The sequence below is a fragment of the Bombyx mandarina genome, chromosome 21, assembly GCF_030267445.1.
Source record: "Bombyx mandarina strain Sakado chromosome 21, ASM3026744v2".
NCBI lineage: Eukaryota > Metazoa > Arthropoda > Insecta > Lepidoptera > Bombycidae > Bombyx > Bombyx mandarina.
The window spans coordinates 4,044,399-4,069,424 of NC_143227.1; the positions used below are offsets into that span (position 1 = coordinate 4,044,399).

General features: G+C 37.7%; 1 protein-coding gene across 1 annotated transcript in view; it reads right to left on the reverse strand.

The window, feature by feature from the left end:
* The window catches only part of LOC114244349 (furin-like protease 2), a 282,788-nt gene that overhangs the window by 141,455 nt on the left and 116,307 nt on the right, over nucleotides 1–25,026 (reverse strand). The window lies entirely within an intron of this gene.

A 25,026-nucleotide genomic window follows, 5' to 3' on the forward strand; every position in this document is an offset into this window, starting at 1 on the left:
ACAATTCATCTACACCGGGCCATTTAAGAATTCTATCTGAGACGGACACAATAGCTTACAGTTCATCCGATGCTAAGCAAAATTACATATACACTTTATCTCAATAATATTCGAATAAAAAAATTTATCATATACCTTAGAATCTTTAAAAAAAAGGAACGCTTTTCTGTGATTTTATTAGACGTTATAACGTGTATAAATTTACAAATTACAGTGTAAATTGTCGAGACACACACAACTTATACTTCGCAACTGGTACAATTTGTACTGCTATATGAAAGAGAAGAAAAGCCGTTGCAGCGGTATGTATCGGTAGCGGTAGCTATCACACAATAAAAACATAATATAAATAGAAATTGTCTGATTTCTTCTACTGTGTGATAGCTACCACACCTCGGTAGTCTAAACCTAGATAAGCTTGCATATAATATACAAATTCCAAACAACAACATTTGAACTATCGATCTACCCCGGTCACCGTCCTCGTCGAACCAGTCGCTTGCGACGAAGGGCTCGACGAGCGAATTAACCCATAGACACAGCCCACTGAGTTTCTCGCCGGATCTTCTCAGTGGGTCGCGTTTCGAATTCGGTCGTAATTCTGCGAAGCACTGCTCTTGCTATGGCCAGTGTTAGCAACACTCCGGTTTGACCCCGTGAGCTCACCTACACGTTAGGGTGAAGCTAAAATAGCCTCTCAAGGCTATAAAAATAGGTAGGAAAAAAAAAGTCGATCTACTGAACGATCAGTGGAAGATCTTCCCTGTGACGTATAATTCGGACCGGTGACCACGTAATGATTACCATCAAAATCCTCTTCACATACTATCTTACTATTAAGTCATAGATAGTAATAGATACTGCTTAGGGAACATATTCTCGGCCCCGAAAAGCTTAACATTATCCAATTATAACAATAATTTTGATGGGGAATTTGGTCCCAAAGAAAGTCATTTATTATTTTAGTCCTAACAGATTCATGTAGGTCGTGTTATAATTTATTCTCAATTTGGAAATACTTTGCCGTCTGTCTACTGTTGAACAAAACAGGTAAATATGATTATCAAATTCGTTAAATATTTACTTACGGCGTGAAATGAACGATTCATATTTGTCCGAACCCCCACATTCGCGGTATATTGTTTACATTTACGTTTGTCATACTTTGTGTGATCACGCATTCATTAATGCGTGATTAATGCTTAATTAACAATTATTTTATATTAAACTGGTACTGGCCTTTAGTACATATGGAGATAAGCGTGATGAAATTGCCCCCGAGGAATATACCTAGTCAGGTCATAAATTCTGTCACACGTTTAATGTAAAATAATTGAAACAAGTTTATTCATTATGTAACCATTCATATACCAAAATGAACTTAACAAAACATAGATTCTTATGACACTAAAGTTTATTCAAAATGACCTCCGTGATTTTGAATACAGGCTTTCAATCTGCGCGGCCAGTCGTCTATCGCAGCACGAACGAGGTCCATGTCAATATCGGCGGCTGCCTTAATCAAGGATGTCTTGAGTGACTCCAAATTGGGATGAGGCTTTGAGCACGCCTTTTCCTCCAAGTGTTGCCATATCTTGTAATCTAACGGATTCAAATCTGGACTGGAGGAGGGCCAGTCTTCGTGCCGGATGAAGTCGATTTCACGCGCCACCAGCCAGTCTTGTGTGCTCTTCGCTCTATGAGCTGGCGCCGAATCTTGTTGGAATACCCAGTGCCTGTTATTGAACATGGTATGAGAAACAGGTTCCACAAGGTTCGTCAGGACTGTATTTTGATACACAACTGCATTCGTTTTTACACCTTTCTCACAAAAATGTACCTCTGTTAAGCCCCAATAAGAAACTCCCAACCATACCATGAGCGAGGATGGAAAATGACCTCATTGGACACGCGGAATACGGTTGCTCGCTTCTTCACTACTGTGTGCGTACACCTTATCATTTTGTTTATTGTAGCTCTCTTCTACGGTAAAAATTTTTTCATCCGAAAAAAGAATTTCCCGATATTTTTTTCCCGCGTACCGCTTCAACAAAGCGCGGCATCTCTTCAGTCTCAGGTCCATTAGACGAGCATTCAAACGATGTCCTGTTTTTCTTCGATATGCCCGAAGCCCTAAGTCTTCATTTAACACCCTTTTCACCGTGGTTCTGCTTAACCCCATCTGAAGGGCCAACAGTTTCTGCTTACGTTTGGGATTTCTTTGAATTCGCGCCTTCACAGCTTTTATCACTGCTGGAGTCCTAACAGACCGAGGGCGACCACTTCTTGACCTGTCATCTATACTAGAGTCTTCATTGTATCGTTTGATGGTACGATAAACGAATCTTTTGGTTATATTCAAATTTTTCAGTATGTTAAAAATTTGAATTGGCGTGTAACCGCAACGATGCAACGCAATAACTGCAACACGGTCTTCTTTAAGCGTCCACTCCATATTTAAAAATGAGTAAAATTCTAAAAGTATACCTTTTTTATTTTCATGAACAATTCGAAATTCGAATTCAATAAACTTTTTTGTGGCCAGCATTCTAAAAGAAAAGTTTTTACTGTGTGACAATACTTATGACCTGACTAGGTATAATAGCTATTTTGGGGATTTATGAAAAACCCATATTTTTATCTCGCATTATCAAGAAAAAAATATGTGTGGTGTCGTGGGACACCGGATAGGAACGAAGTTCCATATTATAAAAATATTAATTTTAAGTTCGTAAATAATCGTAAGGGTCAACCACTCCGCAGTGCAATGGAGCAGCCTCGCCCTGGGGGAACGTAGTATCCCCTACGCCAGATAAGAACGACTATCAACTGTGTAACATCTCGTCATCGCGATTCAGGAATTGTTGAATTTACATGCAGCGACATCTGTTGATAGCAAACTAAATAGAAAAATCTTACGTTACGGACGTTTTTTCCCAGTTAGGGTACCCCTCCGCATCGTCCCATAAGGAACTTCGTTCCAAAATTAAAATGTAAAAACAATACCCATAGATCGTTTTTGATAACAATAGATTATGTTCTAAGACAATAACTAATATATCTTAGAAACGTAGACCCTATACCTTTCATTATCCAACAAAAACAAGCATTAGACAAATGCTTGCATTTAAAAATTGCTACTCAATTATACTCAATCATTAATTTTTTGTCAATTATTTCCATTGAAATGCACTTGAAACATTAAATGCTCGTCTTAAAGACATTTACTATGCGCATACACGACACAAACCATCCAAGCGACCAATTAGACGAGGCTCTTGTGCACAAAAGGAATCACTCCGATCAGTCAAGTTACCACGACGCCGGCTAAGGAACAAGAGCTCAACGAAAACTGGATATGTTGCGAGGAGCAATGCATTCCGCATCAATACAAGCCTCGCTACTGTTAGTGACATATGAGTATAGTAATTTCCGTTAGCTGCCAAAGAGCTAAATAATATTCAGTCGGTTGACTCCGCTCCTTGATTCAAACTATTCGTACATCCGTTATTATTGTTATGAAATCATCACTTATTCGGCACAATTAAAAAACAAGATCGGACGATGACTACTTTTAACATTCCTTGCTATATTTATGTAGGAAACTATCATGCTCTACAACCTTTTGTTGATAAACGGACCAAAAATGAGGTACGAGACGGCGAAAATGTTAAATGGTTCGTGATTCATATATCAACTCTTTGAATGAGAATATCATGAGCAAGTTTTAAACGATAATAAAAATTTCCCTAAATCCAGTGCTTGTGAACCAAATAATGTGATTATTATGACTAGTGTCGATAGCAACAACAATGGTATGGCCTCATCGAAATGTTTTCACCAACGTAATGATTGTAAATAGACATGCTTCAAACAGAAAAAAAAATAGAAAAAAAAGATATTCCAAAACAAGTTAATTAATATACACTAAAAACAATAATCATCGAAATCGGTTGGCGTGATATTGAGTTATTCATCTATTTGGCGCGTACGTACTTAATGCAAATGGATACTACTATCGATACTCATGGATACTATTATCAGAACTGGACTAAATTGAAATGGGACAACACGGGAAGCGTCAGCTTTCTAATAAAAAAAGAATCATCAAAATCGATTCACCCAGTACAAAGGTTATGAGGTAACAAACATAAAAAAAACATACAGTCGAATTGAGAGCCTCATTTTTTTGAAGTCGGTAAAAAAAGCCAATCAGTGCAAAAAAAGACGTCTAAAGAATGCAGTTAGTACAGGTACAGAGTAGACACATAAAACAACAAATACACTACTAAGTGGTAGCGTCAATTAGACACGGCTAGAGGTTAATTAAACCGATACTAATGCAATTGTGCGCTAGTTGTTTCGTTTAATAAATGAACGGTGGCCTGAGTGTTGCAATAGTATCCTGACAGCGACAAAGAAGTGTGGTCTTTATAATTGTTTATTTGATACGGCTAAATTTACACGTGTTTTGTTTTTATATACTAGACCGATTTTTTTTTTTTTTGGTCAGGAGGAAATCGCCGGACTTCCGCCCTCCACTAGGGACGGCGGGCGGAGCATGTCGGAGTCGAACCGACTAAAACCTCCTGTCGCTCAACAACCAACGTCCAAACCTCACATGAGACAGAACTCATGAAAAGGCAAAGGGGGGAAAGTGAAGTGTTTAGTGCGGAGCACATCTCTCCCATCACCCTCCCCCTCGGGACGCCGGACTGGCGGTCGTCGGCGCCACGACCACCAGCCCTCTCGGTCGGCAGGCTATCCGGAGCCCGCCTAGATGGCGCCGGTTAGAGTGAGCATACTAGACCGATGGTGCTAAGACGGTCTACTCTATGTTTACAACAAACAAGAGACTATTTCAGGAACAACACATTTACCGAGTGTACTGATTAAGCTCATTCACCAATAAATGCAATGAACTATTAGTATTTGAAGTCGTCGTGGCCTAAAGTCTACGTCCGGTGCATTCGTGTTGAGCGATGCACCGATGTTTGATTCCCAGGCGGGTACCAATTTTTCTAATGAAGTACGTACTCAACAAATGTTCACGATTGACTTCCATGGTAAAGGAGTAACATCGTGTAATAAAAATCAAACCCGCAAAGTTATAACTTGCGTAATTACTGGTGGTAGGACCTCTTGTGAGTCCGCGCGGGTAGGTACCATCGCCCTGCCTATTGCTGCCGTGAAGCACTAATACGTTTCGGTCTGAAGGGTAGGGCAGCCGTTGTAACTATACTTGAGACCTTAGAACTTATATCTCAAGGTGGGTGGCGCATTTACGTTGTGGATGTCTATGGGCTCCAGTAACCACTTAACACCAGGTGGGCTGTGAGCTCGTCCACCCACCTAAGCAATAAAAAAAAAATATATAAAAAAAAAAAATGTGTAATCAATGTTTAAACAATAGGCGAGATCAACGCAACATGGATCGGGAATTCGAAACGGGAATTAATAAGAGAGTATTAAAAACTACAAATAACAACAATACTGCTACTACTAAAGTGGTTGTAGTAATTAGGAGCGGCAGGACTTTTTAGTAAAAGCCAAACAAATTCGATGAGATCGTGTGAGATTTTCTGACTCATCTGTTATTGGCGACAATAAATGACTTTATTTTTCTTAATATAGAAAATAATTCTCTAAAAGACGTTGTTATAAATAACATATTTTTTAAACATACGTTTTATAAGTTCGAACTCAGAAAGTTCATTTCCGACATATCCTTATAACACCACAGGAAACTCCCTTCATATTATATTTATCATAACAACAATCAAACATAAAATAAACTTTGTACAATACGAGTAGGTACTCGAAAATTTTCTGTATGTATAAGGTTAAATGTGATTCTTGTTAGCTCCCCGAAAGACGTAAGCACATAAGTTGCTAACAATCATTAGATGGTAACAAGGAACAACTTCGCGGAAGAAATACAGAAAAAAAAACCTCATTCGAAGACATCGAATTTCCCCCCTAAGCTAAGCCAATGTGCGTCATTATTTAGTACAACGAAACCTTAAGGGATCGAAAGGAAAAAAAGTTGGAAATAATGCTACGCCAATAGAAGTAATGCGATAAGAAAACTCTCTGACTAAAACGTCTGTCGGCCAACATTAATTACACTGGCAACCACAAAAGGAACTTGTCAAAGAACTTGTTCAAACGTTGCTTCTAAACGAGAGGGAGAATTTTTTTTTTTCTGTAAGCGACATTTTCGAACCATACCCGAGTTTTATAATTGTTATTCAAGCGCACCGGGCAACAACAAAACCCTATCGAACAGTTTGTGCACCGCTTTCGTGTCTTTCATAGTTGGCAAATACGGAACGACGAAAAATACAAAACTTTCAACTTGAGATTTGAGACTGGAAATGAGAATGAATTAAAGGTGAGTTAAGACTCTGGGCGCATTTCCGGCATGGTTAGCGTTCGATGCGGTAACTCAGTGACTAAGGTGAAATCGAAGGACCTTAAGGACCACTTAAAATTTGGAAAAACAGTAGTCTAACAGATACAAACAGCAATTCTGAGCTAACTGATGTCCCTAAGCAGCTTGTATTGGGAATAATGATAGATTTTTCTGAAATGCTATATTTGCCATGAATAGATTGGTGTCAAAAAAATTTTTAGTAAGTATTTTAACGCAAAGAAACAGAATTCATGGATGACATCATTTTTCATTGTACTACGACTATATTTTGTGACATTAGATACTGACTGATATAGAATACTGTGTATTTAACTACCATTTTTATAGTGCGTTAGATTTTTTTAAAATTAAGACATTGATGTTATCTTTACTCATGGAAGTATAAAAATATTACCAAAAATACAAATATGTTATAGAATTATCCTTCCTAAATATCACAAAAGTAAAAAATATATGTACAAGGGCAAAACCAAGACCAAATTAAAGGAAGAACCGAAACTATATTATTTACAACATCAAATAACGCGGATCAAACCTTTTGATTATGATTTGATTAATTCGCCACAATAAGGAGGACGGACCTATCTCTCCCTCGATCAAATAATGGCCACACTCAATTTGCGTTATCTCTAAAGACATTCCCCGGAATCAGCTTTTCATTAATTGAATGACAGGTTTATCCTGTGGTTTTCGAACTATGCCATCGACCTTAATGTAACAACGGCGTTGATCCGATGCCAGATTAATTTATTAGACAGTTCACGAACGAACCGAAATTGACTTTGATCGGGTAATATTTTTCCGAAAAATATGGCTTCGATCGCAAGTGGATTTGTCACATCTGTTCAGAGAAAAATATCCATATTTTTTTGTCATAGTATCGGGTTTTTTGAGTGGCTTCAATAGTAGAAAATCATGAAGCACAATGCAAATTTAATAAATCATTCGAAGCTCGCATGTCATATTCCTTTCAGCTTTCGATTTTTCGTGGAATTTGGACATGCTAATTGGATTTCTGATATTGACAGATTATTGTATATTTGTATTTTATCAATAACTAGCGAACCGCCCTCGTTTCGCTTCGGAAACTGTAATTTATTATTGATTTCTCCACTATTTATTGGATGTTATTATACATATAAACATTCCTCTTCAATCACTCTATCTATTAAAAAAAACCGCATCAAAATCCGTTGCGTACTTTTAAAGATTTAAGCATACATAGGGATAAAGGGACAGAGAAAGCGACTTTGTTTTATACGATGTAGTGATTTTGTAGTGAATATGATTAAACTTACCTCCTCCTTCTTCTACAAAAAAATGCTAAAGCAAGCATAACTTAAAACTGAGCCACTTAGACGACAAACTTCTTGACTCGAACAATCCATAGATTAATTGTATTTTTAATCAAAATATAGACTTCTTCATTGCGTCTGTTACAGCTTATGTGGCATAACGCATCTACAAGTCCAATCAACAAACAGCAACGCCCCTCTTCATAGCAAAACCGAACGACACAACAAAGGAGGTTGATGAAAAAAAAATCCGCACTAAACTGTTTACGATGGGACGTGATCGAATGTAATCTCGAACGACGCTGTACCATTTCCGGCCAATTACGTGACTTAGTGAATTTGCGACCAGAATACGAGTTCCGATGGAGTGCCGGGGCAGTTCCACAACAAAGGAGGGGGGTTAATTATGTTCGTATTGGAGAAAACGATTAGGTGTTCTCGTAAGTTACTGTTCTTTTGGCGTAAGCGAGTAACTGAATATTAACGATAGTTCGTATATCGATTAGTATGAAATGTATGAATAGAGGAGCAAAACATAGTCACACAATTTTTTTTATTGCTTCACCAAAGCCCATAGCCATCGCAACATGAATACCGTCAATTTGAGACTTGAAGTCATAGTTTTAGTAGTAATAGCTGTCCAACCCTTAAGACCGGAACTCATGACTACTTCCTAGCAGGAATAAATTGTAAGGTAACACGTAGTCATATAGGCTAAATGGCTCTTTTCTGGTTATTACTTTTTTGTTTCAATCTTGATAAAAAAATTATCTACGAATTCCAGAAACTTATACGATTGTAAACTGAACATACAAGATTGTTATCTATATTATTATTAAGATTCATATCAAACTAGCATCAGAATAAAACTAAACGGATAGAGACTGTTGGAGAAAGGGTTACTGCTATTTATATATTCGTACAAAGCTATGGGAGATTTGTAGGGATTTAGAGGTCTGCGTGTCGCCAAATCCGGGTCCCCGCAAAGACTTCTAACTCGTAATGGCTTGGCGGCTCGTTTCAATAGTTTCAACACTGTCGAGTTACAATAAGAACTTCGGAAAGCAAATTCTATAGCTATAGTTTCGTATATTTTCGATGTTACAACTCAAAGCAGAGTTCCCGCAAACTCGCAGCGATACGAACGTTAACTGCGGAATTCAAAACAAGAGTCGCTATGAATCACCGAACACTGAGAGGCTGCACTGTTTATGAGTGCAGCCTCTGATGTCTCAAAACGTCATAAATCCTCGCGGATCGTGCCAAAAACAACGCGACCTATAATTCTCGTCGAGAGAACTAGTTCCGTCGGGACCGTAAAATTGAACTAGGAAGTTTCACGTTCAAACACGTTCTGTTCGGATCTTTCGCACCGATGCCGCGATGCCAATCGGCTACTTCGATATCCGATTCGATCTCAACGAACACAAACAAGAGAATAAAACTTTGGACATTTATGATAGAAATGAACGAGAAATTTCCTGAAGTACCGTCCTTAAGTTACAACTATAATGCATTTGACTTCGATCCAAATTTACTAGTTCTATCTTCACAACGCTATTCATTTTTATTATGCATCACAAACGTATTTCCTCACCTGTACCAACTGTATTTAATATGAAATTCTTTCGAACCTTATATTCTGATAGACAATTTTATCGTGAACTTTTTCGCAAAAACGCCATAGTTATAAAAACAGATTGTCAAATGTCCTTTGTGAATCCGTTGAAAATAGGTCATATCGCATACCTACACGTAACATTTATGATAAAGCAAAAATTGTGCGCCACTGAAGAAGCTAAGCACATAAATTTTGATTGTTCCGTCACAGAGACGAAATTCTAAATGTATTCCAGGAATTTAATTTCGTCGCGTAATATTGTGTGACATGATATATATGCCGAAAATTATTTAGTAAAATGAAATTTGTTCTGTACAAATGTTTTTGAATAAACATTACGTTCGGAGAATCGTAACGGATCAAAACCAAAGGCTGAATTAAAAAGACGTATTAATTCTTATAATTTATATATTTATGTAATACTAGCTGTAGCCTTCCGCTTCGCTTGGCATTTAAAATTAACATTATTATTTCTCACCCCCACAAAGATTCTCATTATTAACGTCCCCGCAACTGGTGTAGGGAGTCCAACACTCACATGAATATTAGCCTATCATTAAGTAGATTTTCTACACGGATACCAAGTTTCAAGTCAATCGGATGCGTGGTTCAGTAGTTATAACGGAACATCCGTAAAAACCACTATAGATTTATATATTAGTATAGATAACATTTATATTCGTATATTCTTATATTATAAATTCTTCTTGGGAAACGATATATTCGTGAAATAAATTTAATAAAATTACATGATCACGCTTGACAAGGATTCAATTTTATTGTTTCTTTTTTACGGCATGAATAAGGTGAAGGGGCTCTGGGTTGTTTTTTGTATTCGTTAGCTACAAGAGTCCATAGACGTCACAACGTGATTGCCATCAATCACATTGAGGCATTAGTTGAAACCGGAACGCAAAACCGCTCCGCCCGTAGAAATAAGCAAGGCAGTACTTATCCGCGTCGACTGATAGCGCGCATCAGCGCCACTACCATCAACATTCATGGGTTGATTGCTATCTGTTCGCAATTCGGGTAAGGCCGTAAACCTTAGGTTTTCAATTTAAATAACACCATCAACGTAAAAGAAGTGACGCGCGAATCAAAGATATATCAAGCATCTGTTACAGTGAATAGCAAACGTGTTTTGTAACTAAAAACATCAGCTAAAGATATATCAGTGCCCGACGTAAAACATTTACTGGAGGAATTGTTCGAGACGATACCGGCATCTCGTTTTTACCATCGCACCGCCCGCCACCGGAGTAGAGTTCATCCATACTACCTGGAGCCACTGCGGTCATCCACAGTGCGTTTCCAGATGTCTTTTTTGCCACGTACCATCCGGCTATGGAATGAGCTCCCCTCCACGGTGTTTCCCGAGCGCTATGACATGTCCTTCTTCAATCGAGGCTTGTGGAGAGTATTAAGCGGTAGGCAGCGGCTTGGCTTGGCTTGGCAGTCCATGGGCGACGGTAACCACTCACCATCAGGTGGGCCGTATGCTCGGCTGCCTACAAGGGCAATGAAAAAAAACTAAATTTTAATTAATTTAAAAATTAAATATGTCCGTGAAATTTTTTTGGATTCACGTGAACAATACGTAATTCGATACAAAAACAGCTAGTACGTTTCAGGTGGTAACTTTTAATGAGAGAAGTTGACGGTGAAACTAGCCCGGCAACTTTTAATTATGGCTTCTAACTGCCGAGGCATCGCTGTGAGCTAACTTTATAAGTTTGATAATGATGATATGCGAGAAAAACATTTAGTTACGAGCCACTCGTACGTGTAAGTCTTTCTCCTCTCATTTGTAATTTAAGTTACATACATAATTTACCGTACTAGATATTTCATTCGACTCGGAGCCGATAAGGTAACATGCTGGTAACTGGTGGTAGGACCTCTTGTGAGTCCGCACGGGTAGGTACCACCACCCTGCCTATTTCTGCCATGAAGTAGCAATGCGTTTCGGTTTGAAGGGTGGGGCAGCCGTTGTAACTATACTTGAGACCTTAGAACTTATATCTCAAGGTGGGCGTATTTACGTTGTAGATATCTATGGGCTCCAGTAACCACTGTACACCAGGTGGGCTGTGAGCTCCTCCACCCATCTAAGCAATAAAAAAAAACCTGTAACTGCTAAACACTAGATTATAGATTACTGTTGTAACATTATAACGACACCACGTCCGAGGCCTGATAGGTAAAAGGTCGAATCGAGTGATACACTTATGGTGAGTTTCAAATCTAGTTTTTTTTTATTCGATTTAGACGTAATTAACACTTGATCGCGAATTGCTTCCACGTTTTAATAGCATCCTGCTATAAAAATTGAAGCCACAAAAATATTTGCGTAATTACGGTAAGTGTAACGATACCAAAAGCTGAAGTCTGTGTCTCTGACTAGAGTTGGCTCAATCGTTTAATCAAATTGAGACATTAACCTTAAATCCCAACACGGGTAGCGAAAATCATATTGTTATATCGTATATGAGTTCCAATAAGTCTTGACACAACATTATAACATTTTGTACCGTGTTCGGGGGTCTGTCTTGCACGGATAATAAATAAATAAATATTTACTAACACTCACGCCACGTTAACTGGTCCCGTGATAAGTTCGTAAAGAACTTGTATTACAGGTACCAGATAACGGAAATAAATGTAAGATTTTTATTATACACATACATATATTTAATATACATCCATAACCCTGGAAAAGACATTTATATAGGTATTTATCATACAAATATCTTCCCTTGGCGGGATTTGAACCCGCGACCCCCTTATATAGTGACCATGTCACTTACCACTACACCAGACGGCCTTTTGTGAGTCCGCACGGGTAGGTACCACCGCCCCGCCTATTTCTGCCGTGAAGGTTTGAATGTGGTGCAAAACCAAGTCTTTAGCACTCATGTTTCATGGTAAATGACGGAATTTACATCGTTGATGTCTATGGGCCGCGGTAACCACTTAACAACAGGTAGGTTACAAGCTCGTAAACCCGTCTAAGCAATAAAAAAAAATTCACATATCGACCTACATTTTTATTAAGTTACAAAAACTGTATAGATTGACAGGCCAGGATTAGTCATCTTTTTATCATACAAAAAACATCGTGCACTGTGAAATACGATCACCGTGACATTACAAAATCCACGACAAAATAGAGGGAAGCGAACCGACGCTCAGAATGTGTAAATAAAATACGAATAAACGTTATTGTTCATATTCCAAACATCTGTGCCTTATCATCGTTCCGATGTACACACACAAAAAAAAAACCGAAATTCATAATTTATCCGCGCCCCCGTGGAAATAACCAGTCAATTGAATGGGTAGACCACGATAGGCAAGATTAATGATACAAGAGAATGAAATACATATTCTTATTAGAAGGCCGTAGCGTGATAGAAAAATTGCGTTATGGTCATTGGGCCGCACGAGTGAGTGGTAAATAAAACGATTTTTATTCAGCAGAATCATTCCGATTTCTTTATTAATGCAAGGAATTATTTTAGAAGAAAAATATACTATACATATAATACACTATATAGGGCGAAACCATCGAAACTTTTTTTTATGTCTGAGAGATTACCGGTGGCCCGGAGGCCTTCCTAGTTTTACCAGGGCAGGTAGGCGAGAAAGGGCTCAGCCTGCACGGATGGGATTTGCTAACACCTACCCGAGCGCCTCCAAAAGAGACCTAACAACTCAAGAGTAGCTGCTTTGCGAATGAATCTACTATGGAATCGAAATCGCGACTCGCTGAGAAGATCCGGCGAGAAACTCAGCGGGCTGATGTTTAGGTTAGATTGCATGTCGAAATCCTTGCCGAGTACGACGAGTACGGGAGTCCCTACTCCTAGTGTTAGAGCTAAAGGTGTCAAACCATCGAAACTCGAGACTGACATTGAAAAATTTAAATAATTATGACCAAGAAATTGTAGACATCACAACCCACCTACCTTGAGACAAGAGGTCTTAATTGTTTAGTAATAACGCTTATTAATTTTTTGCAGGTATTTTTAATAAACGATTTTGTTCTTTAATGTTCAACAGAACTAAAGATAATTAAGAATCAACTGTTGATATTAATCGTAAACCAAACCATTACTTGTTAATTATAATTAGGTATAAAAAAAATTTAAAATGCATTTTTGGTGTTGTTTTCCCGTTCATACTACATTTTCGATTTACGCAAATAATCACAACACATAGAACGATTCATAAAATAGCAAGCCCGCATACTCGTATAATGCGCGCTTCGATAAATATTCAACGCGATTAGAAATAGCGATTTTTTTCCGAACCGAATACCAAGTTGTATAACATACCTCCATACGTATGTTTAGACGATTCCAATTCTGTGCGTCATAAAAATACACGAATATGCTTCCTTTGATGCCATTATTGATGGTATTTTTCGTTTTAAGTACAGATTCTTTTTCCGTGTATTTTGATGCCCGTGGATTTGTAAGTAATTTTTAAATAAGGTGGTATACTTTGAGAACACAGAACGTAGGTTATAGCACTGCTAGATCAAAAAACTTCTAAATCGGTGATCGAGCAATGTTTATAAAGAAAACAGCTACAATGGTTAATGCTAAGCATTTTAATTTGCTTAAAAATTTGAACGGATTTATTATAATACAATAACATTTGCGCGTAGAAAGCGAAAAACTTTTAACTGGTCGTCTTGTGGACGAGAACGTCTTGTGAGTCAAGTCCGCACGGGTAATATATGCAGTAAAGCATTTCTGTTTGAAGGGTGAGGCGGCCATTGTACTGTAAACACTGAGACATTAAAACTCATGTCTTGAGGTAAGTGGAGGCATTTACGTTTTAGACGTCTATTGGCCGCGGTAACCACGTCACACCAGATGGGTCGTGAGTTCATCCAACTAAATGAGCTATTAAAAAAAACATAGCTGCAACAAACGAACATTTATCATTCCTTCTCGAGATTGGTGTATTTAAGACAGATTATTTACCCATTTGTTTCGGTAGGCAGCGGCTTGGCTCTGCCCCTGGCATTGCTGAAGTCCATGGGCGACGGTAACCACTCACCATCAGGTGGGCCGCATGCTCGTCTGCCTACAAAGGCAATAAAAAAAAAAAACCCAATTTTGTTCTTTTTCGGAAACTTGCTCCATTTCAGTTACGTGATACGTCCGTCCTATTTCCGGCGCGAAACAATGATGTGCTCTGATTCGAAAAGGGAGAAAGCCGTTATTCAAATGAATACACGACTTTAACGTATTGAATACGTACCGTTCTGGTAGCCTCTTGACATTAACCCGTTAGTAACCCGAATACATTCGGACGCGTCATTGTTTTAACATACAGAGATAATTAATAGTTAAAAACTTTCCATCAGGACTACTATCGACCAAAACAGTTCACCGGCAATGGCGGTTGCGATTTCTAACGAATCAGCTCTGTAATGACCCCGGCGCCTTTCGCGAGAGCCGAGAGGTTCTGCTTCAAACGAGTTTCAGAAGACTTATTTGTAAGACAGCGCGGCAAAGTTTTGGCCCAGCATTGCGAAAATAATTTCATTTAACCATAATATTCAGTCGATACTCCGCATATTCTGGCCAGACACAATCTCTAATAAAAAAAACCCTGGACTAAATGTAACCAAACCCGCAAGGCATTGCCCACCTGAAATGGCATTAGATAGGACACACTCTACGGCGCAGCGGAGCCATCGCAGGATAGCAGTCATAGCAGGAGAAGACCTGGTCGTCTTGCATACACTTGGCGACGTGGCGACGCACCGTTGAGAGCAAGATAAAGACTGCCGGCATAACCTGGAGTGATGTCAAGGAGCAAACCCAAGACAAGGTGAAGTGGAGACAACTTATAAGGGCCCTATGTACCAGCGGGGTACCCTAGGACTACAATACTAACAAAACAATAATGAAAATACTTAACAAACATACATACAAATTTAACAATAAGCTTCAGAAGTCTGGTTTCAAGATTCGTTCAAAGGTTCATCCCAACATTTCATTACGTTCTGTCAGAGCGTTCTTTGGTGCGGGCCAATTTATTTTTACATGCCTTGTGTTTGGATCTTTTACCTGAGGGAAATTTGATCCATGTTTACTCACAATGAATTGGATAAATACGAACGTTACGAGATGTGTATACGTTCACAACGTTCACTAACATATTCGGGGAGTTTTTGCGCTGCTTACTTGCTTAAACGACAATCGTTTGTTTTATTAACAGTTAACATTTATAACAGTGTCGTGCTTTTCATTATAGAAATCTCCTAAAGATTTATTTTGATTTGTTTACGAAGGAAGCATCTAATATTTACTATTCAGTATTATCAAACTTGATGTTTTCTAACGTATTTCCAAATGATTTATTAAATAATTTTAAAAGTTACTTAATCCGAACGCACCGTCATCTGTATTTCAAATACGTGTATTATTAACGCTGTTTTAAGCAACGTCTTTTAATAGTTTAGAAGCTGTCTTTTTTTTCATTTCAGCATCAGCAATGTTATTGACAATAGTCACTTCGCAACGACTAGGCAATTTTGAAGCAAAATTTTCGTAAGGTTTACTTTAAAATTGCGTTGATTCCTTTAATTCCCAATTATAAATCCAAGGCATTGTGTTGTGGCTGAAACTCATCAGCGAACACTCAAACCACTCAGAACTTCGCAGGTCGCACATATCATTCGCGTCTGTTCAGACCTGTTCAGGTGTTGACGTGTCCAAACCGTAACCCTCATCAGCGGCAACTTTGAACTGCAGTATAATTATTGTATAGCCAACAGGAGGTTACGCTGCTTTTATAGTTTCTGTCTTTATAGCATTAGATTATAAACATGAATGAATACTGCTATAATTCTTTAATGAATTTAAAAAATCACTCAAAACCTGTTTTTTTCTGTACTCTCAAGACGCCTTACTACCGGTAATTTTCGGTAGGCAGCGGCTTGGTTATGCCCCTAGCATTTCTGACGTCCATGGGCAACACTCACCTTTAGGTAGGCCGTATGCTCCTCTACCTAAAAGGGCAATTAAAAAAAAAATAGCACGCAAATTAGTATCTTTGTGGTTTTGATTTTGGACCTGGAAGTAATTCGTGAACATGTCTTAAGTATGGTACTTCATTACAAAAATTGATAGCTGCTTGCGGGATTCGAACAATGACACAGTCGGATATGAATGCACCGGGCGTCTTATCATTTAGGCCAACAAAACCGAACAAATTCCGGTAGGAACTAAACACAAATTGGTAGGTACTACTTACTAGGTTGCGAAACTCAATATTCTCATATCATCGCAATTTGTAAACTAACGAACATTTTCTTCCGACATATAATTCAGATTTTAAATCAAATTGTATCTTCGCCTAATGTAAATAAGATCTAAACGACAAAGGGGAGACGAATGAAATTCATCACGCGCGTGAATTTGACACGTTTCACCCCTGATCCGTCGTGTGTCACATTTAATTCGGCCCTCGTTACCTACATAATCATTTGGTAACCAACACACGGCGATGTATTGTCACGCGAAGTAGCGTGCCGTTTCAGTCACACTAATGAACATGTAATTACTTTTTCAACGTTGATTACTTGGATCAGGGCTGTGTTTAAAATTTATTTTCAAGTGTGTGCTCTGAAACTTCAGACACTGAACATAAATAACATAGCAATAAAAATCAAGAATCATTCATGTTATTATCGTTTATGGACATACATGTTAGTATTGTTACGCCGGTAAGAGTAACGCCATCTATCGCCGAATAGTCGAAAGAATATCGAAGAATCTAGTGGCACCTCGAACGCTCGAGAAGTACAACGCCATCTATTGTCAGACAGACCTCTTGTGAGTCCACGCGGGTAAGTACCACCACCCTGCCTATTTCTGCCGTGAAGCAGTAATGCGTTTCGGTTTGAAGGGTGGGGCAGCCGTTGTAACTATACTTGAGACCTTAGAACCTACATCTCAAGTTGGGTGGCGCATTTACATTGTAGATATCTATGGGCTCCAGTAACCACTTAACACCAGGTGGGCTGTGAGCTCGTCCACCCATCTAAGGAATAAAAAAATTAAAAAAATCTTGTGTTCTATGATAACTATCCGCTATAACCTAACCTGGAGTACCGTTTAGATTTCGGGGACAGATCCATTGCAACCTATGGCCTATTAGCCGTTCAATCATTTATCAACAATCTCCAATACCAATCATTGACATCCCTAAATGAGATGTTACGCACACCATATTAATTGACTAGTATATTCATATCAAACAGTAACGCAGGGAACTAATTAACATAGCAAGTGTCGCGTAATTAGTTTCCACGTCATGTTCGCTGGTTCAAAGTCAGCCGTTCAATTGTGGCAGATTACTTGATCTCATCGTACGTGACTTCGAACCTTTTAGTGAACTTCAATTATTGTAAAAATATGATGGATGTTACGTTATGTTACATGGTGTACATGTGTATGTTACTTTCATTCGTAATTTGCTTAGTGTTAGCGTTGTTATCATCTTACGAATGCTGCGTTTCCCATAATTTATAAAAGTATTTATATTATAACTATTTTAATATTATATAGATCCGTTAACAGAAACCCAAAAAAACAAAAGTATTAAAAATAAGAACGATTGGTTGTCGTCACCATTTGTTAGCATACAACTTATTATATTTATTAGCTTCAAATTGTATTCAATTTTGGAAATAAGAATAAATAAGTAATTATGAAATTAGAATCCCCAGGACTTTTACTTTTGATTCTGAAAAATTTAACATGATCAATAATTATTCGTTGATGACATAATACTCTATAATCACCTAAACTATTCTTGAAGTAAGTCTAAAGAATTAAGCATTGTACGTTAAAATAAAATAAAATTGCAATACGGTTTTTACACATATATATACCCTACCCCCGAATCGCCACTTTACCCCCGATCCTGCGGACAGAATGGAAAGCAGTCGACGTCGCCCAAAACACGTCATCTCGGATCCTCCCGATCCACTAACGGTGCTTCTAGGTACTTCAAGCACCGGTCACCGTTCTTCGTAAATTAACTCCCATAGACAGCCCACTGAGTTTCTCGCCGGATCTTCTCAGTGGGTCGCGTTTCCGATCCGGTGGTAGATTCTGCGAAGCACGGCTCTTGCTAGGGCTCGTGTTAGCAACGTCGTCAGGTTTGAGCCCCGTGAACTCACCTACTAGCCACGGTTACGCTGAAATAGCCTCTGAAGGCTATCAGCTTAGGTAGGAAAAAAAAAAACGCCACTTTACCAATAGACCATTCTACAGATTCGAATTTCTGGCCATATTTACCCACAACTAACTGAGATCTACCTATTATTTTAACTTCAACTTGAATTACGAGTAAATACTCGAACAAAGCACACATTCGAAGAGATAAACATCACAGTTTATAACTAGTGGAAAATCTAGAATCGCTTACGGGGGATAATCCACAAGGGAAATTTCAATGACAAAGCAAATTATATCTTCGTAGCTTACAATAGTATTACAGATTCTCTGCGATCACTATAATGTACCTAAGTTGTTTTCATTGTTTTAGAAAAATGAAATGGCATCATTGATCACAAGATAACTTTTCAAACTAAAAGAACGTTAGAATGTCATAGAAGGACAAAAAATTCAAAACTAAAGTAGCAAACGTGGCAACTTTTGTCCAACGAATAGATCAATAGTCGATGCTGTGGCGGATAGCTAACATAGAACATGAGATATTTGACAGATGCCTGAATCTCGGTGACGACATTTTCAAGATAAGTTTGCATATATACAAGCTCCGAACAACAACATTCGGACCGTCAGTCTACCGAGCAATATCACCCGCTCGGTGGAAGATTTTCTCTTTGTCGTATACCTACAGATGCCGTGCACTTTCGAAGATCTATACAATTGCGATGCGACGGATGCGAGTTTCATGATTGAATGTAAACATTCAACTAGTAATAAGCACAAGCCTACTGAATTTCTCGCCGTATCTTCTCTGTGAGTCGCGATTGCGATCCGGTGGTAGATTCTACGAAGCACTGCTCTTGCTAGGGCTAGTGTTAGCAAATTCTCTCAGGCTGAGCCACTCATACACCCGTTCGGACTTAGCTGTAATAGCCCCTTAGGCTACCCACTACTACTACTACTACCCAGCGAATATGTACGGAAAAAGGTACATTACGTGGCAAACTCGAAACATCAGTCAATAATATACAGAACGAAAGAAAAGAACCATTATATGGTCGTCCTTATCCATATAGTCTTTACCCTTACACGTCTATATTAAAAAAAAAAACAACGAAGTTAGACTAACAAACTTATTTTTCACTTCCTTTACAAATTTTACGAAACGGACCTGACATGAAATCTTTCGTTCGTAAAAAGCGCGTAAGACTATCCGAACGTTACATAAATACGCTCACAAAATTCCTTAGTCCAGATCAAATATCGTTGAATCAGTATTGAGAACCGAACAGACAATCTGTACCGTCAGCGGCATTCCTTCCGCAGTCATGAACATGACCGGTTCAATATATCGTGAGCCGCATATGATTACTGAGCACACACGCCGAGATCTCGTCTAGCACTTGTATTGACGTATTGAATATGTATGGACACGGAACATAGCCTGCCGTTGATACGGCACGATGATTCGTGGAATGCACTGCTCTAGGCCACTGCAGTATATGGACGTATGTTGAGGGGTGAAAAGTTTAAGAGACATTTTTGCAACTTTACAGAAGAGCCATTTAAGGTTAAAAAATTGGAGAAAATATCATAACAAAAAAATTCTTCAGCTATTAGAAACGGGGTAAACTTAATTGAAGTTCAATTAAAAACATTGAATTGTTGATACGAGTACCAAATAAAGCGGACCTTTAATTACAAAGAAAAATATCGCGTATTATTAAGCGAAATGTCCCTTACACCAAATAGCCTTCACCTCTCGATATATACTATTCATCTAATAGAAATTATTGTTAGATGTATTTAAGAAGATTAAATCAAAGATTTCTGATAGATTTCGCTGTTTCGTATATTATCTGAACCTCCATAACTCAGCTTCACATTTAACTCTGGTACTGCTAGCAGTTTTTATCACAGCTTAAAAAAAACCCTGAAGAATCTTAATGGTTAGGTAATCAACAACCGCATTCATAACAAAAACAAAAATCTTGATTATTAAGAATATATGTACAAAACACGGTAAAAACCAAAACATTAATTAGTCAAATTCCTACTTCTATATGAACGTCCGCATTATTCTCTGTTATTATTTCTAGCTGAACATGTTAGTTGACTGTCAATCTTTATTGGAGTTAAAGAAAGATACACCTACAGAGAGACTTATGACCAACAAAGCAACGGTATCGAATTCTTGCGATATATCGCTTCTATCTTTAGAACGAGGCCCCAAACAGAAAAGAATCATTCGAATTGTCGATAATCCTTATCTCAGGAATCGTTTGGAACCTCTGGGGCTACGAAGTTACTTTAGCACTTAACGTGTTTTGTACTTATATGAGCTCTCATATATTTAAAATGATCCCATCATTTTCTTTTTACTAATGTACTAACTTTGATTGGAGCACTATGTACCATTCCATCCGTAATCAAATATAATGTTTTTCGGGTATGATATATTCGACTGTAATATATGCCTCAAAAGTTTTAAAAAGAGAACTTCGACGCAAATCAAAATCATCCAAATCTTAAATTGATTGTATAATACGACTTGAATCTTTAGATTTTTGTGCCAAACAACAATGAATACGGACAAGATAAAAACTTTGAACAATAAAGCAAAAATAAGACTTGAAAATATGATTTACTGCTATAGAATACAAAAAATATAGACACACACACACACATTGAGGACAAGCGGTCATTTATTTCCGAACACTTGAAGTAAATGATGAATTGGCTTTTTTTGCCAACGCAACCGCAATACCGCACAATGATGAACAGCTTTAACATTTTAAGATAAGCGACACGATCACTATATTAAAACAGGCCAGATATTTGTATTTTTTGGATAGTTTTTCTTTTCGAGCCAAGCGCAAAAGGGAATTGTCGAAAAACGAAAAACAATAAACATATTTGACTTTATCAATAACGTGTTCATCGAATTCATTTAGCACATAGCTCTTGTTTACTTCTTATATACTTTTTTATTTTTCATTTTTTTTCAGTGGTATGACGCTGTTGACGATGTTATTGTGAGACCGCGGGGCTATTTACAACCGCCGACCAATTTCTATCGCAATGTATGCATACGTCTCGATTTAGTGGGACCACCGTTGTATGTACAATGAAATTTAAACTTCTAACTTTTATCCCAAAATGGGTGACGGAATTCACATTATGGGCTCTGGAAACCCGTGAAATAAATACCTAGCGGGACGAATTCACCCATCGAGTCCAAAAGCAAAAAAGAATTTGTGAATGCAAATTGAATTTTAGACTGGTGATAGGACCTCTTGTGAGTCCGCACGGGTAGTTACCACTACCCCGCCGTGAAGCAGTAATGCGTTTCGGTTTGAAGGGTGTGGCAGCCGTCGTAACTATACTGAGATCTTAGAACTTATATCTCAAGGTGAGTGGCGCATTTACGTTGTAGATGTCTACAAGCTCCTATAATCACTTAACACCAGGTGGGCTGTGAGCTCGTTCACCCATATAAGCAATAAAAAAAAAAAAATTAGGAATGACAGTTACAATCTTCGGACACAAAAAACTTGCAATTGAAAACCTACGACGCCATAAACAGGCTAACACATAATGTGTTTAGATCAACTATTCAGAATTTAAAAAAAATCGCTTAAATCAATAGGCTCGGTATACTAACAACAACAACAACACCAAAAACAAAAGGCAAATTTCAAAATTAATAAAACAATTCAATAAAAGGGATGCGAATCGTCGAAATAGTCCTAAAATCAGTCCAAAACAAATCACTTTAATTGAAATTGATTGCTGTAATGTCGGAGCCGCTGACGTAGGATCGTCGGATAATGACATAGCCACATTATAGTAAACAGTTAGTGTTACCAGCAATCAGGTAATTCCTAGAAATAAATATATTTTACAGCACTACATTTAATGTAACAAAGCGGTAGGAAAGTGACTGTTGGTATGTAGGCCCGTCCACTGCCCCTCCAGCAAATGCTCTAAAAAATTGCAGCAAACGGCATTACATATGCTGGATCGATTTTGGCCGCTATCAATAACAAGATCAACAATAACAATCGACCGATATATCGATAACAATTTTATAGCTATAAAACCAATCTAGCGTATGCTGTTTTTTAACCAAAGCCCGGCCTAAGTGTAATCAAGCCCTGGCTAGGTGTAAGAATATAGATCATGATAAAATTATGCATAGAATCTACGACCCAGAGCCCTGACAAAATACGCTTTACAGACATTCCCCGATTTCTTGCAAGACCGCTTAGAAGCGTGTTCCTTCGACTAATTTTACATCTATTCGTCGCTAGCACGTAAAATAGTGTTGGGCCAGAATGAGATTCTGGAAACGCGACCGCCATAAGAATACGAAAATTTTACTTTTTTCAAGCTCGCGCTGGCAACTAGACCGCGATCCCGGAATCGTGCCATTGTCAACGAACAAGCCGTTTTAATTATAATAGGACTGACGTGACTGCAGTAGACACGACCCGAGATACGCGAGGAACAAACGCCACACGAAAAACATCGGGTAATTGAAGGTAAAAAAAGTCCAACTCAATGAACATTTCGCGTGTTGGTTAGCAACGTTGGAATGTAAATTAGGTTATAAAATACATTGTAGTTTGATCTACGAAATTTATACTGTTACGTATTAAATGGAGATCTTTAATCTTCAAAATGGTTACGCTCCGGTGTTTATTGCTATCTAAGACATTTGACGGGTTTTATTTTATTATATTTGATTCGTTCAATAATACCGCTAAAAAAGACGACCTATTTTGTTTTACACAAATACGGCACTAAGATATGAACATTAGAAAACCAAAGGTTTAGAACAAATGGAAACCGATATAGAGTAAGAAACCACTTCTAATATATCCGTAATATTTACAACGAAATAAATTTGAGCGCTTCGAATTTTATCGGCAAAATAAACAGTAATATTGAATGCAGATACACACGCGAAACAAACATAACAATATTGAAACAGACGTCGTGAAGATCAATTTTAAATGGCGCAACGATTTGAATACAATCCGTGCTTATCTACAAATAGACGAAATAAATAATTACGTGGATCATAACATGGCGACGTTCAGATGTTTGTAAGCAATCAATGTATCACGGCCACAATACAACAAACATGAATGGAATCTATTACGTGAAATAATCACAGGAAAAACCACCTTAAACTTAACTGACATAGAGAACATAAAGGCATGCGATAATTAAACGAACAGAGCACTCACGCAGCAACAATGCAACAAAACAATTTCAAAACAATATAATAATACATACATATATATTTACATACAAAATCCCTAACAACAATAACTGTCGCGTTTCCCGATGAATATTCAAAAGGCCAATAATAAATGGAAATCACATCCGCTGTCACAACGAAATACATCTAAATTCAAAGGTAATTTAAGATCCGACAGTATATTATGAAATAGACTTCCTTTGAATATGGTAATGTGTTACGGAATAGTTGCGATACATCATCCAATATTTGTTACTCAAAGAATCCGAGATTACAGTACCGAGACTGAACCGGGACCCGTAGATTATACATAAAAATATAAAGTTAAAAACGATATTCTATAACGAGAAAAAGAAATTATTATAAACAATGATACGAATACTACTCTTGATCATAGCGTTTCAATAGCGTCGGATTTTTGGGATCATATTAAATGTGAAAATCGTGGTCAGGATTTATAATTAAAAGTATTTATAATGTAGCTATACCTAAACTAAACTGTAACTAAAATACCCGGAGTTCATCAAAAATTAAAGATCTTTGTTATGTATAATGACTACCGTATGACTACAAATAATCTATACTAATATTATAATCTATACTAATCTATACTCTTAATCTATACTAATATTATAAAGAGGTAAGATTTGTTTGTTTGTTTGTATTGAATAGGCTTCAAAACTATTGAACCGATTTGAAAAATTCTTTCACTGCTTGGAAGGTGCTATACTGGTGGTAGGACCTCTTGTGAGTCCGCGCGGATAGGTACCACCGCCCTGCTTATTTCTGCCGTGAAGCAGTAATGCGTTTCGGTTTGAAGGGTGGGGCAGCCGTTGTAACTATACTTGAGACCTTAGAACTTATATCTCAAGGTGAGTGGCGCATTTACGTTGTAGATGTCTATGGGCTCCAGTAACCATTTAACACCAGGTGGGCTGTGAGCTCGTTCACCCACCTAAGCAATAAAAAAATTAAAAAAAGCTACACTATATCCGAGCGACATAGGCCATATTCCTTTAAAAAAATTAGGGATCCTTACTAAAACTCCAATAATTTTATGAAAATTAGAAAAATAATAATATAAGAATAATAAAAAAAATTAGATATAAACAAATATTATTGAAATGAAAATAAAAGTTCATTTAAATAATAATTATTTAAACTACCTTTATAATTTTCTATTTTTAGAAACCTGA